Raw genomic sequence first — 16536 nt, forward strand, 5'->3', positions numbered from 1 at the left:
GAGAACCAAGCACATCAAGAGACGCTTCAATTCCATCCGGGATTTAGTCTAGGTGGGAGACATAGAAATTTGCAAGATACATACGGATCTGAATGTTGCAGACCCGTTGACTAAGCCTCTTCCACGAGCAAAACATGATCAGCACCAAGGCTCCATGGGTGTTAGAATCATTACTGTGTAATCTAGATTATTGACTCTAGTGCAAGTGGGAGACTGAAGGAAATATGCCCTAGAGGCAATAATAAAGTTATTATTTATTTCCTTATATGATGATAAATGTTTATTATTCATGCTAGAATTGTATTAACCGAAAACATAATACATGTGTGAATACATAGACAAACAGAGTGTCACTAGTATGCCTCTACTTGACTAGCTCGTTGATCAAAGATGGTTATGTTTCCTAGCCATAGAGATGAGTTGTCATTTGATTAACGGGATCACGTCATTAGGAGAATGATGTGATTGACTTGACCCATTCCGTTAGCTTAGCACTCGATCGTTTAGTATGTTGCTATCGCTTTCTTCATGAGTTATACATGTTCCTATGACTATGAGATTATGCAACTCCCGTTTACCGGAGGAACACTTTGTGTGCTACCAAACGTCACAATGTAACTGGGTGATTATAAAGGTGCTCTACAGGTGTCTCCGAAGGTACTTGTTGGGTTGCCGTATTTCGAGATTAGGATTTGTCACTCCGATTGTCGGAGAGGTATCTCTGGGCCCTCTCGGTAATGCACATCACTTAAGCCTTGCAAGTGTTGCAACTAATGAGTTTGTTGCGGGATGATGTATTACGGAATGAGTAAAGAGACTTGCCGGTAACGAGATTGAACTAGGTATTGAGATACCGACGATCGAATCTCGGGCAAGTAACATACCGATGACAAAGGGAACAACGTATGTTGTTATGCGGTCTGACCGATAAAGATCTTCGTAGAATATGTGGGAGCCAATATGAGCATCCAGGTTCCGCTATTGGTTATTGACCAGAGACGTGTCTCGGTCATGTCTACATAGTTCTCGAACCCGTAGGGTCCGCACGCTTAAAGTTTCGATGACAGTTATATTATGAGTTTATATGTTTTGATGTACCGAAGGTTGTTCGGAGTCCCGGATGTGATCACGGACATGGCGAGGAGTCTCTAAATGGTCGAGACATGAAGATTGGTATATTGGAAGCCTATGTTTGGATATCGGAAGTGTTCCGGGTGAAATCGGAATTTTACCAGAGTACCGGGAGGTTAACGGAACCCCCCGGGGGCTTAATGGGCCATAGTGGGCCTTAGTGGAAGAGAGGAGAGGCGGCTAGGGCAGGGCCGCGCGCCCCTCCCCCCTAGTCCGAATAGGACAAGGAGAAGGGGGCGGCGCCCCCCTTTCCTTCCTCTCTCCCTCCTCTTTCCCCCTCCACTCCTAGTCCAACAAGGAAAAGGGAGGGAGTCCTACTCCCGGTGGGAGTAGGACTCCTCCTGGCACGCCCCTCCTGGCCGGCCACACATCTCCCCCTTGCTCCTTTATATACGGGGGCAGGGGGCACCCTAGAGACAACAACAATTGATTGTTTGATCTTTTAGCCGTCTGCGGTCCCCCTCCACCATAGTCCACCTCAATAATACTGTAGCGGTGCTTAGGCGAAGCCCTGCGTCGGTAGAACATCATCATCGTCACTACGCCGTCGTGCTGACGAAACTCTCCCTCAACACTCGGCTGGATCGGAGTTCGAGGGACGTCATCGGGCTGAACGTGTGCTGAACTCGGAGGTGCCGTGCGTTCGGTACTTGATCGGTCCGATCGTGAAGACGTACGACTACATCAACCGCGTTGTGCTTACGCTTCCGCTTTCGGTCTACGAGGGTACGTGGACAACACTCTTCCCTCTTGTTGCTACGCATCACCATGATCTTGCGTGTGCGTAGGATTTTTTTTGAAATTACTACGTTCCCCAACATGAAGCCCACCTTGACATGTTGAAATCAGCCAAACTCGCCGGCCAGTTGCAGCTGCCTCGGGTGCCCCGCTGGGACACACGACGGGCACCTGCGCCGCAAGCGGCCCTACCCCTCGAGCGCCTCATCGTGCACCCGGCAGCGGAGGCCGTGCCCGCCACCACGGATGTAGAGCCGGTCCAGTGCAACAAAGATGTTGCAGCAAAGATGTTGGCCTGCTTTGCTCTGAACTCTTCTTACACCCAGAAATAAGTTTAATTAGCATACAAGTGCGAGCTGAAAGAAGGCTTCAAGAAATAGTTTAAACCAGAAAATGAATAATATTAAGCTAAGCTTTGAGGGTAGGACGTGAATTCTGATTTAGATGACCGTGAGGTTGCCAAACTCGCTACTGCTTGAACATCAACTATAATTATTAAGATCAAAATCAGCATCTTTTGCAACTAATGCAGAGTGTGAATTTCTCTGCACACAAAAAGGCTTTGTAGATTCAGTATAGTCGACACAATCATAATGTATTAACTGCTTTCCTCAAGATCCCATGACTAAAAGCTATGGAAACCAAATTGTAAAAATATGAGCATTAGTACTTCTTAGGTAGCAGAAGAAATCGGTGGCACTTCAACAAGAGCCAAACGGAGGGGAGGACACGGGCACAAAAATTCAGAGGATGGAGGCGAGGACGCAGGAACAAACGTCTAGGGTGGTCGGACGGCGGCGTGAGGGCTGGACAGATCCGGACGTCTCTGCGGCCCACGCTTCTCCTGCTATGACGGCGATGGCACCATGGACCCACTGCAGCTCGAGCTTCTCCCTTCAATCAGCAGAAAGTTAGCACATATTAGAAAGGTAATGCCCAAAACAGATATCACATAATAAAGTGCCAAGAAAATATGCAATTGATTACAACTTTCATCAGATAGAAATATTAGAAAGAATCCATCTCACACAAGGATCATCACACAAAAATATTAGAAATATTAGTTATTGTTATAGAGAAAGGGGCAGAGGCCATGTGCCGCGGCAAGGACACAAGGAGGGGCAGGAGACATAATTAGCACAGTCAGGTATGCACTCATCAAGGAACCGAAGAATCAACCAGTAAAAACTGGGAGAAAAAGATGGCGAGGACGCAAATGTGCAGCCGAGATCGGAGAGGAGTGAGAAACAAAGGGGAGGAGGGGAGAAGCGAAGGGAAGGTGGGGAGATTACCTATCGATGTGTGCGGCTCCATAGGGTCGCTCGCCTCCGCCCCTCGCGTGCACTGCCATGGCCCTCTCCAGATCAAGCGAAGAAACTCGGGCGACGCCATCCCAATCCACGAGGCCCCCAAGCCTCTCCCGCTTGTATGCGTCTGCCGGTCCCTTCCCCTCCATCGGGGTTGCTGCCGGTCTGGTCGACGCGCCGTTGCTGCCCTTCCAAATGCCGCCACGCCCGCCAGACCCCCGTCGGCCGCCAACACCCAGCCCCTGCTTCCGCCGGCTCTCAGGCTCTACGCGCGCCCCCACTGATATTCTCTCACGGCCGCCCCGCTCGCCGTGGATGGGAGCGAGGAGAGCGGCGAATGGGAACTAGATGGGGAGGCAGGGCTCAAGGGCGAAAGGGATTGGTGGTGACGAGGGTAAAGGGAGAGAGACAAGCGGGTAAACGAAGGACCTCACCAGGCGCATGTACCCAAGAGACCGACGAATGGGCCCAAGGCTCTTTGACGAGGAAGAGTCGCAGCTAGGTGGAAGCGAGCATGGTGCGAGTAGACGGCTAGAATCCACCCACCCGCCTGCGAACCCACCCACGCACCTGACAACGCATGATCGATTTGCCCCTGCTTTCACCCGGACAGAAGCACGCACACAACATGTCGCTTCGAGGCTGGCCTGCGCGCAAGACTGTCCCTTGCGTCAGTTGCTCTAGCCCGAACATGTAAACTAAAACATCCAACAAATGGTTGAATCATGAATACGCAAAGCATATTGCTTACAAGACCCACCATGCAAACGGTCATCATAATTACTTTTGAAGCTTGTTTTCTGACCATACCAACATAACTGAATATCAAGATGATCAGGGCAAACAAATTATTAACAGAACCATGTATGCTTGTGCAGCTAATCAGGCATCTCACTAAAACAGATCAGCGAAGATAATTTGCTCCCAGAATCATATGTTCTGATGCAACGAATGAAACATCTATATCAAACAGCCACTGAAAAAACATTTGTAAAGTGCAGCGGATAAGGATTTTTGTTGATGCTCTCAAATTCTCTCTGCCTGATCACAACAACTGCTTTAACCTAGACCAATGATAGTCCTGTATGTCATATAAGGTAAGAAGAGTGAAGTGGATAAGGATTTTTTTGTTAAACAGAACATAGTTTACACATATTTCGTCAATTGCTTTATCCAGAACATCAACAAGACACTCAAGATGCTATGCATACTGGCAGCCATCTAATCCAACAAAAAAATCAACAGCAAGCCCCCTTAAGAAGCCAGCTGGTATATGTTTATTTTATAAATAGTAAAACATAAGCATTAACATTCCTTTAAGCATGAAAATGAAAAAAAAGAGGATTGAAACAGTTAAAGGAAGAAATAACCACCTTTTTTGTCAAGCCATTCCTTTTCAGTGAACCTTTGTTAGGCAAGCCTTGTGGCATCTGCAACCCTGAAATTTAGTAAACCCGTGATATATGTGACCCCTATAATTTAGTAAACCAGTGATATCTGTGGCCCTAGAAGATACTGTAACATATTGTAATGGAATATAAAATAACATTGCCAAGAAAGCGTTTAAATACTAAAATCAACGTACTTACTTTGAAATGCATAGATATTGTTCACAGCCATATTCTTATACCCACAAAGTAGCATGAACTTCAGTATCATTAGCACTGCCAAATCTGCAAACAGGAGAACTTATCTCGTAAGAAACTTTTCTTTACACTGCCTGTGATATCTTGTTGTATGCCATTCCAACTGTGAACCTGTCCTGTTACTGATGCAACGTAGCTGCCATTTATGTGATTTACATTCCCATATGCAGTTAACTCATGCCTGCAGATATTACATTTTGTCCGGACCAATTGCTTAACCCTTCTACAAAATGAGGATTTTTGATAATAGTCTCAATTCCGCTTGGTGATTCTCCTTCAAATGAAAGATTAACAGGCCAAAAGCATCGCAAGAAAAGAACATGATTGCATACTGCACATCTAAGAAAATGAATATATGCATAACTGAGAACAAGTTCGAATGCATATTCATGCTGAAATTTGCAAAAAGTAACAGACGAAGACTTAGTAAAATCGATGGTCTGCACCAAAAACATTATAATGTAAAGACTATCAGAAATCCTCAATGGCTCACACATAAAATGCAGTAAGTTTTCTCTTAATTTTGTTCCTAAAATTACATGATGGCGAACACTACAGGCCAGCAAGAGAATTGATGAACTGCTTGGTATACAACATCTAGTCAAGTGTCTAGAATATTCTATCGACGAATAGACCAAACAAAAGGTTTACCTGATTGTAGAATTTCATTGACAAATTCCAAAACTGTAATTTGAGACAAGATCACTGGCCAAGTCAAAGCGCTTAACCAGAATTTCATTAACAAATTCCAAAACCACAAAAAGTCAGCATAGTGTCGTTGCAACAAAATCCTGCCAGATAGAAATAAAGGTGGAACCACCATAAGAACAAATTAGCTCATGAACACATCATAAAAACATGACAGGGCAAATACTGCCCAAACAAAGTATAGAGAAAAGAGAAGAAGCAAAGAGAGAGGAGCACCTCGACCAAATTCTGGAGGAAGACGTCTTCCACTCCTAGAGCTTCTGGAGCCGACGGCGTCATCCATGAGATGAGACGAAGAGGAGAGACGAGCTGCTCCTGCTGCTGCCGCCATATCTCTCTACCCAACACCCCTGCCTAGAGCGCCGCCTTCCTCTCCTCCCCCAAGCTCCCTCTTGCCGACGACGGGTCGAGGCCGACGGGCACCGACGGAGCACGGGGCGAGGCTGCTGCTCCCCTCCTGCCGAGGTCGGATCGAGGCCGACGGGCATCGGCAGAGCACGGGCCGGCCGAGGTCGAGGCGACGGCGGCGGCAGGAGAGGAGGCGGACGAGGCCGAGGCGGCGGCAGGAGAGGAGGCGGCTGCGGGGGCACGGGATAGGTCTGGCTGCCTCTTCTCTTTTCTCTCGCTGCCGCTTCCCCTTTTCTTTTCTATCATGCCCGCTCGCCCAGGCCGCCCGCTCACTCGCTAGCCGCGCACTCACGAGACCGACAGATGGGTCCACCGCGGCTGAAGTGGAGGCGTCGCCGCTGGGTGCAAACGAGGACGGTAAAAAAAGCCCATGCCAACCCACGACACTGGCAACCCACGATCGATCGCCAATGCTTTCACCCCGACAAAGGCACGCACACGCCCTGTCGCTGCTAGGCTGGCCCGTGCGCAAGGATGGCCCATGCGTCAGTCGCTCTAGCCCGATTACGCAACTTACACAAAAACGAGCGCCCAGATGTTTACCACGGCGATGAAAAGTACGATGCCAATGGACAGCAGTGCAAATCGAGCGTACAGGATGAATTTCAGACGGAGATGATGCTAGAATGGCGGGTACTCTAGCAGCGTTTATATGTTCAATGGACCAACTTCTTTGGAGGAAATAGTTCCAAAGCAGGACCCCCTTCCGCAGGAGCTGCCGATTTCTTTTGAAAATTTCTGTGAATGGGGCTCATGTCGGTTGGGTTCGAAAACTGAGAATGCTATTTGGCTAGGTGGTGTGTGTGACACCCCCGATTTGACCGTACACTAATCATACACGCAACGTGTACGATCAAGATCAGGGACTCACGGGAAGATATCACAACACAACTCTAAAAATAAAAATAAGTCATACAAGCATCATAATACAAGCCAGGGGCCTCGAGGGCTCGAATACAAGTGCTCGATCATAGACGAGTCAGCGGAAGCAACAATATCTGAGTACAGACATAAGTTAAGCAAGTTGCCATCAGATGGCCAGCACAAACTGGGATACAGATCGAAAGAGGCGCAGGCCTCCTGCCTGGGATCCTCCTAACTACTCCTGGTCGTCGTCAGCGGCCTGCACGTAGTAGTAGGCACCTCCGGTGTAGTAGGAGTCGTCGTCGACGGTGGCGTCTGGCTCCTGGGCTCCAGCATCTGGTTGCGACAACCAGGTAGAAGGGAAAGGGGGAAGAGAGGGAGAAAAGCAACCGTGAGTACTCATCCAAAGTACTCGCAAGCAAGGAGCTACACTACATATGCATGGGTATATGTGTAAAGGGCCATATCGGTGGACTGAACTGCAGAATGCCAGAATAAGAGGGGGATAGCTAATCCTGTCGAAGACTACGCTTCTGGCCACCTCCATCTTGCAGCATGTAGGAGAGAGTAGATGGTAAGTTCACCAAGTAGCATCGTATAGCATAATCCTACCCGGCGATCCCCTCCTCGTCGCCCTGTTAGAGAGCGATCACCGGGTTATATCTGGCACTTGGAAGGGTGTGTTTTATTAAGTATCCAGTTCTAGTTGTCATAAGGTCAAGGTACAACTCCGGGTCGTCCTTTTACCGAGGGACACGGCTATTCGAATAGATAAACTTCCCTGCAGGGGTGCACCACATAACCCAACACGCTTGATCCCATTTGGCCGGACACACTTTCCTGGGTCATGCCCGGCCTCGGAAGATCAACACGTCGCAGCCCCACCTAGGCACAACAGAGCGGTCAGCACGCCGGTCTAAATCCTATGCGCGCAGGGGTCTGGGCCCATTGCACACCTGCACGTTGCGAACGTGGCCGGAAGCAGACCTAGCCTAGCAGGCGTTCCAGTCCAATCCGGCGCGCGCCGCTCAGTCGCTGACGCCACGAAGGCTTCAGCTGATACCACGACGTCGAGTGCCCATAACTGTTCCCGCGTAGTTGGTTAGTGCGTATAGACCAAATGGCCAGACTCAGATCAAATACCAAGATCTCGTTAAGCGTGTTAAGTATCCGCGAACGCCGACCAGGGCCAGGCCCACCTCTCTCCTAGGTGGTCTCAACCTGCCCTGTCGCTCCGCCACAAAGTAACAGTCGGGGGCCGTCAGGAACCCAGGCCCACCTCTACCGGGATGGAGCCACCTGTCCTTTCAGCCCCCTCATCAGAATCACCTGCGGGTACTTAACGAGCTGACCCGACTTTAGTCACCACATGTGTCATGTATATAAAGTATATAGTATATACCCGTGATCACCTCCCGAAGTGATCACGACCCAGTAGTATAGCATGGCAGACGGACAAGAGTGTAGGGCCACTGATGGAACACTAGCATCCTATACTAAGCAGTAGGATAGCAGGTAAGGGTAACAACTGTAGCAACAATGACAGGCTATGCAGCAGAATAGGATTAACCGAAAGCAGTAACATGCTACACTACTCTAATGCAAGCAGTATAGAGAAGAATAGGCGATATCTGGTGATCAATGGGGGGGGCTTGCCTGGTTGCTCTGGCAAGTAGGGGTCGTCAACAGCGTAGTCGGTCGGGGCACCAGCAGCGACGTCGGTCTCGTAGTCTACCGGAGAGAAGAGGGGGAAGAAACAATGAATATAATGCAAACATAAGCATGACGGTGGAAGACATGACAATGCGCGGTGCTAGGTGTGCCCTAACGCGGTAGAAGGTGATACCGACGAAGGGGGGAAACATCCGGGAAAGTATTCCCGGTGTTTCGCGTTTTCGGATAGATGAACCGGAGGGGGATTGTTGCACGTTTGCTATGCTAGGGATATGTGGTGGACGAACGGGCTGCGTATCCGGATTCGTCTCGTCGTTCTGAGCAACTTTCATGTAGAAAGTATTTTCATCTGAGTTACGGTTTATTTTATATGATTTTCTAAAGTTTTAAATCATTTTTAGAATTTATTTAATTAATTTAATTCAACATTATCCAGAATAGTGTATGCTGACGTCATCATGACATCAGCAGTCAACAGGGCGTTGACTGGGTCAATCTGACGTGTGGGCCCCGCATGTCATTGACTGTTTAGTTAGAATAATTACTATTTAATTAAACTGACAAGTTAATCAGATTAATTAAATAGGATTAATTAACTTAATTAATTCACTAATTAATTAATTAATTATAAATTTTATTAATTCATTTTTATTTTAAAACTTTCTGGGCGTGGGCCCCATATGTCATAGGGCCAGGGGCACTGGCCCAGTGGTCAGTGGCCCATAGGCCATAGCGGGCACGGGCGCTAACGACACAGCCCAAACGGGCGCTAACCCGCGGGGGTGCACCCGACTGGGCAACATGGGGCGGCTGGCGGGCGCGGGCGCGGGCGCGCCGACGTGGAGCTCCGGCGGCTGCGACCGGGCGGAGCATGGGGAGGGCTGCGGCTGTAGGTGAGCGGCGGAGAAAGGCAGCAGGCGGGGCGGAGCAGGGGAAAGGTCAGGCACGGTCAGGGGCGGCGGTGCGCTCCTGGGCTGCGTCGGGCGCGGGACGGCACGGTGGCCGGAACGGGCGACGCATACGGGGAGAGAGGGAGGTGCTCACGGACGGTGTAGGGGAGTGGCAGCGGGCTCGAGGAGGACAGGGATGACGGCGAGGTCGAGGCGTTGGTGCAGCGGTGGGGCGGCGCGCGTCGACGGCGTCCGGCGAGGAGGGGGATGAGGACGACGCAGTTCGGCGGGGAGGCGGCGCCGACGAGGTGGCAGGCGACCCGGCGAACGGCAGCAAGGGCGATCCGGTGGCGGCAGCGTCGATGTGGCGGCGGGGCGCCGGCGTGAGGCGGGGAGGTCCAGCGATGGTGTCGGGGACGAGCGGTGTGCGCCGCCCCCCCCCCCCCCCCGCCCCCCCGATCTAGATCGAGGGGGAGGGGAACCGAGCGAGAGAGAGAGGGATCGACGGAAGTGGGGTCGGGGGTTAGGGTTTGTGGGGTGATGGGGTTATACAAGGGCACCGGGTGGGCCGGCCTGACTGGTTTCGGCCAGTTGGGTTGAGGCCCAGTGGGAAAAGGGTGGGCTCACTTTTCTTTTGTTTCTTTTAATTTTCTTTTGACTTTTGTTTTCTTTTATTTCTTTAATAGTTTATAGTTTTACAAAAAAGTAAAACCCACACCTAATATAGAGTTACAATTCCAACTACTGTCACAAAAGTTTTACCCCCGAACAAAAACAGCTTAGTATTTTATAAAGTTCAAAAGACATTTATTTAATTGTTTTAGATACTGTTTTTATTCATTTTAGATTATTTAAACATTTTATAAAATTGTGCTTTCTCCACCATAATTACCTATACATTATTTGGCCCCACCCGAACATTTATTTTTAATATTTAAAAACTTTTATTGTTTGCCTTTATTTTAAATTTTAAATCTGAACTGGGTTTTGAACTGACGCGAGTTTATCAACATTAACCGAGGTGACATGGCATCATTAGTGAAGGTTCACTGTAGCTTAATTATCCGGGCGTTACAGTGTGTGGGGCGCTTGTCTAGGCAATATGGTTGGGTTCGAAAACTGAAAAATGCTATTTGGCTAGGTGGTGTGTGGGGCACTTGTCTAGGCAATATGGTTGGGTTCGAAAACTGAAAAATGCTATTTGGCTAGGTGGTGTGTGGGGCACTTGTCTAGGCAATATGGATGTCCCGAAATTGGTTTCAATAATAAAGTCTCTAATACTTTACTCCGGCCTAGTTTGGCAACACCGTTTTTGCAAAACCATAGTATTTCAAGACCTAAGTATTTCAATACATGGGCAGTAAATACTTCAGTTTCTAAAAATCATAGTTTTTCTCAGTTTTGATAAAACTGCCGAGGTGTTTGGCAAGTGGTAGTTTTTTTTTTAGTTTTCTTTGGTTTGGATTGTTACGTTGTTGCATGCATATTCAGCTATACTAACGGATCAGCTTGTACTAATAGCAACCATATACATTCAACCTTGCACGAGCATGTTCTCTCCTACTCCGTAGATGCTAGGATCTGTAGTAGAGTTATCTTTTATAATCAATCAAGGACCGAGGTAGTTAAGACATGCACTGAAGGTCTACGTCTGCAGCTCATGCGTCCATGTGTTTTCAGCCGGCGGCTAAGTTCATTTGTAAGTGTACTTCCGCCTCGAACCGGACAGATCGATCGGCTAGCTATTGATTTATGTACCACAGGCGTTGATGGCCAGAAGTTGGACACAAAGAGACCAAGCAGCCAGCGTTTCTCAGTTTTTAAAAAAGAGGCCAGGGCCTCTTTTTATATACTACAAAAATACCATAATTTTAGAGATGCCACGGTTTGTTAAACTGCAGTATTTTTTTCATCCAAACGGCTCAAAGTATTGAATATCAAGGTTTTTTCAGAAACCACAATATTCTTAAGAAACTACAAAATACTTTGGCTCCCAAACGCACCATAAATCAATGGATCTGTGATTGCAGTGGATGTTGCTACTTCTAGAAAGGCGTAAAGATGAGATGGGCACGAGAGAAGCTTCACAACATGATCAACAATCTTCAACTGGTGCACAATGGGGATCAAGGTGTTGGATGCTTTGTGTTATCTCTTACTTCTCGGTGTTTGCATGCGCTTCTTTCATTTATATTGTTGCGGATGACTATATTTCTGATTTTGGTTGTGTGTTTTTTGGATCCAGTAGCGAGTGAAATCTTGTTGGTTGTTCCCTGACGACGAGGGCGATTGTTTCATTTTTATCCTGGCTTCTTAATTACCCTGGCATTTCTCCCTTAATGAAAATGGCATGAAAAGAAAAGATGGACAACAATAACTCAACGCGCGAAGCCGTTCATTTTTCGGCTGCGAGGGAGTGACATCCAGTCTTCATGTCGATTTGGGAACCGGGGCAAGCCTTTACTCAAAAAGGCTTTCGTCCCGCTTTATATATAAAGCACCGATCAACAAGCATCCAGTACAAACGCACGTCACCATTACACACGCACACACTCAAGGCAGGATACAAAGGCGCTGAGCACAGCAACACCACCCCTAGCACTATCATCACGAAGAGATGAAGCTACATATGACGATCCATGAGCTCCAAAGCGGCGCCTTCAGGAAAGGGACGACACCGACGCGCCGCAACCGCCCGATCCAAGGATCAGAGTTTCCCCTGGGGCTGCATGATGGGCAATGAGAGCCGCGACGATGCCTTCAAGAAGGGAACAATCTTCGCCACCGCCGGTCCGTCCGAAGATAGAACAGGTTTTCACCTCGGCCAACACTCACCGCCACCGAACGCCACACCCCGGCTACCACGCCGCCCACACGGCCATGGCGAGCGGGCAGCACCAAGCAACGGGCTCTGCCCAAGAGCACCGCGCTACCACCACCAGGGCCGCCGCCCCGACATCCAAGACCTTGACACCACCTCACCCGAGACCCGCCGCTACCCCAACCAAAGAGACGAGCGGAAAGGTCCCACCTTTCGCACCCCTGGGCGACCCCCATCGTCGAGACCCGATAGGCCGGCCAGAACTGGAATCCATCAGCCCGTCCTGCAGCCCCGAGAGCGAGACGAACTCGATCCTGCAGCACCGTGAGGGGGACGAGGTCAGTCCTGCTGCACCGTGCGCGAGACGAGCTCGGTCCTGCTGCACTGTGCGCGAGACGAGCGATGGACCGCAGCTGGGAGAGGGCCAGCCCTTGGATGGAAGTAGTGCCCGGACGACGAGGAGATGGGGCGAAGGTCAAGACGGTCCGAACGCGGACGAGCCGACGCCGGAGAAGCCGGCCGTCGCCGCAGTCAGAGCCGTCGAGCCACCATGAAGCCGCCACGACACCGAGAGGCCACCACCAACGCCGGACCTCCCGCGCCGCCGCCCACGGCCAGAGCAACAGCCACGCCCGGCCGCTGCCCACCCGCGTCGCCCGGCAAGCTCCAAGCGTCGGAGCAGCCGGGCACACACCATCGATGCCACACGCCGGAGCGCCAGCCACCACCACAGAGCATGCGCATCCACGCCCTGGCCAACACCACCGGAAGCCCCACCATCCCACCGGAGAAGCACAACCACCAGCAGCACCACCACCACCTTAGCAGGGCCGCCAGCCGTCCCCGCCACCACCAACCCCCAACACCAACCAGATCTGGGCAGAGCCACCCAGATCCGCCGCCAGAGCAACCCGCCTCCTCGGATCCCCACAAGCCGCCGCTGGAGGGGGGAGGGAGGAGAGGGGGGCACTCCTGCGGGCCACCATGACGCCGGGGAGGGGGAGGGAGCCGGAGCAGAGGAGAGCCGCCGCCAGACGCCGACGGGCAGGAGGGGGCGCCCCGCGACGCCGGCCACCTACGCGCGGGAGGAGACGCCCCGCCGCCGCCTGCGCCACGCGGCCTTTGGCCGGTGACGCCGCCGGCGGCGGCGAGGGAGGAGAGGCCGAGGCGAGGGGCTGAGGCGGCGGCGCTAGGGAAGCCGCCCGGAGTTGCCCGCGGGAGCGACTCGGCTGGTCACCGGGGCAAGCCTTTCAAAGGAGAACAAATCCAAGAAACTGCCCGGATTAGCTGATGTAACATCAACCGACATTGGGCCACTGACAGGTGGGGGAGCATGTTTGGGGCCCCACACATGAGTGGCCCTAGATCAGCCCAGGTAAAAGTCAGCGATTCACAACCCCATCCAGTCGTAGTGCCGCGCGTACGAGTCAGAGATGGACCGGACATGCATGTGCAGTCCAAGTGCGATGCCGTCCGCAGTTTCATACTCCTACATGCAACTGGATCCTGTCGTCCTGCTGCTGACGAGGAATGAAACGGGCCGGAGAAGGGCCGTCGGCGTCGTGTGTGGACAGAGACGTCGGAATCCAAGAAGAAGAGGACACCCGCCGGACACTGGTCACCAGCTCCGTCGACGGATGGCCGGACCGGAATTGTTAATGCTCGATCAAAAACAATGAATGTGCTAGCTGCATCTCGCTAGCCACCTGCCCGCACATGCCGCGCGTTCCCGTGCATGCATGCATGACTGAACTGCAACTTTGACAAGTTCGTCCTCCCTGAGACCGGCCTCAGGTCTGAACCGCATGACCGCCGTCTTCCTGTTTCTTGCGGCCGACCCAGACGGAGCGGACCCAGACGAGTTCGTCGGAGGCTTCACACACACAGGAATCACGTTATCACAGCACATTTTGTTCCATCCATCGTCACGTGACCTGCTACAGGGCAGCGACAGTGCTGTGAGGCACGAGCGCAGAGCACGTACAGCGAAAATGGCGACCGCGGTACGTACGAGGAAACGTTCTGCTCCAGAGCCGTGAGCGCCGTCGCCACTGGTGCCAGGCCCTGGCCACCCACGGCCAAGGCAGTCAGGGCAGGCTCACTCGTCGCCATCCGCCGCGACGACATGCATATGCATGAACGTAATCGAAAGGGAGTCTTCCGTTGAACTGATTCAGGCGAGATATTTAGGGCCAAGCGTGCCGTTCCCACTCGTTAGATACGTACGTATGTTTCGGCCTCTTGTCATCTGCCAGTGTCTGTCACGGGTACTAGAACAGAAGCCGCCAGTAGGATATCAGAGCGCCGCCTTTGATTTCATCCTGTGACGATCCGTGCACGGGACGCTTCCGGAAATCAATCAGAGTACATTTGTTTAGAGCAAAAACGTCGTGCCATTGCAAAATGCCAAGAAGAAGAACACGCTTGATTTGTAATCTGTATGTATATCAAGAGACGCAATTAGAACGGCATCATGGATGGGGCCAGGCGACGTGGTCGTCCTACATGTGCAGTACGTACGTACGTGGTCTAATGATGATGAAGGCCGCCGGAATGATAAGATGGATCAAGAGAGAGACACGCACTGCAACCTCTGCCTTGATCCGGCCGTGCCTTCCATATGTGTATCGGCGAACATGCATGCCTGTGATGCGCGATCGAAAATCCCACCTAGGAGTGTCTCAACATGCGTGCACGTGGCCATGTCCACGCACCAAAATGATCAGAATATGTCCTTGTGTTCACCCGAAATGCCGGCACTCGCTCTGCACCATAATATAAAACGTTTTGTAGTTTAATAAATCTTGAAAAATGATCAGAATGTGTCGTTGTGTTCACCCGAAATGCCGGTACTCCCTATGTACCATAATATAAGACGTTTTGTAGTTTAATAAATCTTGAAATACGCACGAGTCTTGTTCGTTGGAATGGAGAAGATATTATAAAATTTGGAGACCCAACAACAAATTAATATAAACTAAATGTGCACGATCCATCATTCATTTTGCTTATTTATGTCCCTTTAATAATTATTATTTTTGAGAAATCGTATTCTGTTATGCAATGTTTTGAAAATTAAGTTTTTGTCATGGCTCTAGATTTTCCATTGTATGCAAGTTGGAGGACTGAGATCCTCTACATCAATTACACATCCAACAGTGCCGATGACACGTGAGGGGTCAGGGACACACGGCAACAATCATAGTTGTGGTACAATTACTGCAAAGGATCTGGACTAAAAGTTGGAATGCCGAAATTCAAATGAGGAGAATATGATGAAAAGGAGAGACCGAACAACAAATTAAAATGAACTAAATATGCATGGTCTATCATTCATTTTGCTCATTTATGTCTCTTTAATAATTATTATTTTGAGAAATCGCATTATGTTATGCAATCTTTCGAAAATTAAGTTTTTGTCATGAGATCTAGATTCTCTGTTGTATGCAAGTTGGAGGATTGAGATCCACGACAGCAACTGCATGTGCAGTACTGCTAATGACAAGCGAGGTCGGGTCCACATGACAGCGTTCGTAGCTGCGGTGCTATTACTGCAGAGGATCCGGACCCCAAGTTGGAAAGCCAAAACACAAAAAATGCAAGTTCATAATAGAAATTCAAAGCATGAAGTTAAGTAGATAAAAGAAGCAAAGGCCCAGTTCTTTTGACCGATTCTTCTAGAATCTTGAGAATTGAACCTTCATCCAGCTTCTCCTAGAATCTTGAACCTATATTTATTTTTGACAATCCTAAAAGCACTTGTGAAGAAGGAAGCATACTAAGCTCGTGATCCACGATAAACATGGAACAAGTGTATGGAACAAATAAGATTATGATACTCTTGTCTTTACCCTTCCATTCTGATTATTTATTTATTTTTTGGCATAGACCAAAAGGTACCTCGATCCGATGACGCTGTTATGTGTCTTTGCACGTCTATGCGAGTCACACCTTGTCACCCCACCCAAGCTTTAATTCATTAGATAATTTCATGTGGTGAGGAGTGTAAAAGCAACAAAGTCATTATGGTACAACTTCCATCTACATGAAGGCAATGTGGTGGTGTATATTAACTTAGCATCAAAGGGCTCCTAGTCAGGGCAGTGGAAAGGATGGTTCTACTGCCAGCCACAAGAAGGCACGAACAAAAAATGAAAACCTGAGGTCTGACCTTTATTGGTTGTGCCTGGCAATTGCCTTGCTGAAGGTATTGTTTCGAGAGCTCGGTTGTTCTCCAAGGCGAAAACCTGTGATCTTGGATCGGGCGATGACGACGCTTGAGCATTGTTTCCTTCTTGAAGGCGTTGCTTTTGGAGACCTTTTATGTTTTCTGGATGTTGTTTTTGGTG

The sequence above is a fragment of the Triticum aestivum genome, chromosome 4D, assembly GCF_018294505.1.
Source record: "Triticum aestivum cultivar Chinese Spring chromosome 4D, IWGSC CS RefSeq v2.1, whole genome shotgun sequence".
In the NCBI taxonomy this organism is placed as follows: domain Eukaryota; kingdom Viridiplantae; phylum Streptophyta; class Magnoliopsida; order Poales; family Poaceae; genus Triticum; species Triticum aestivum.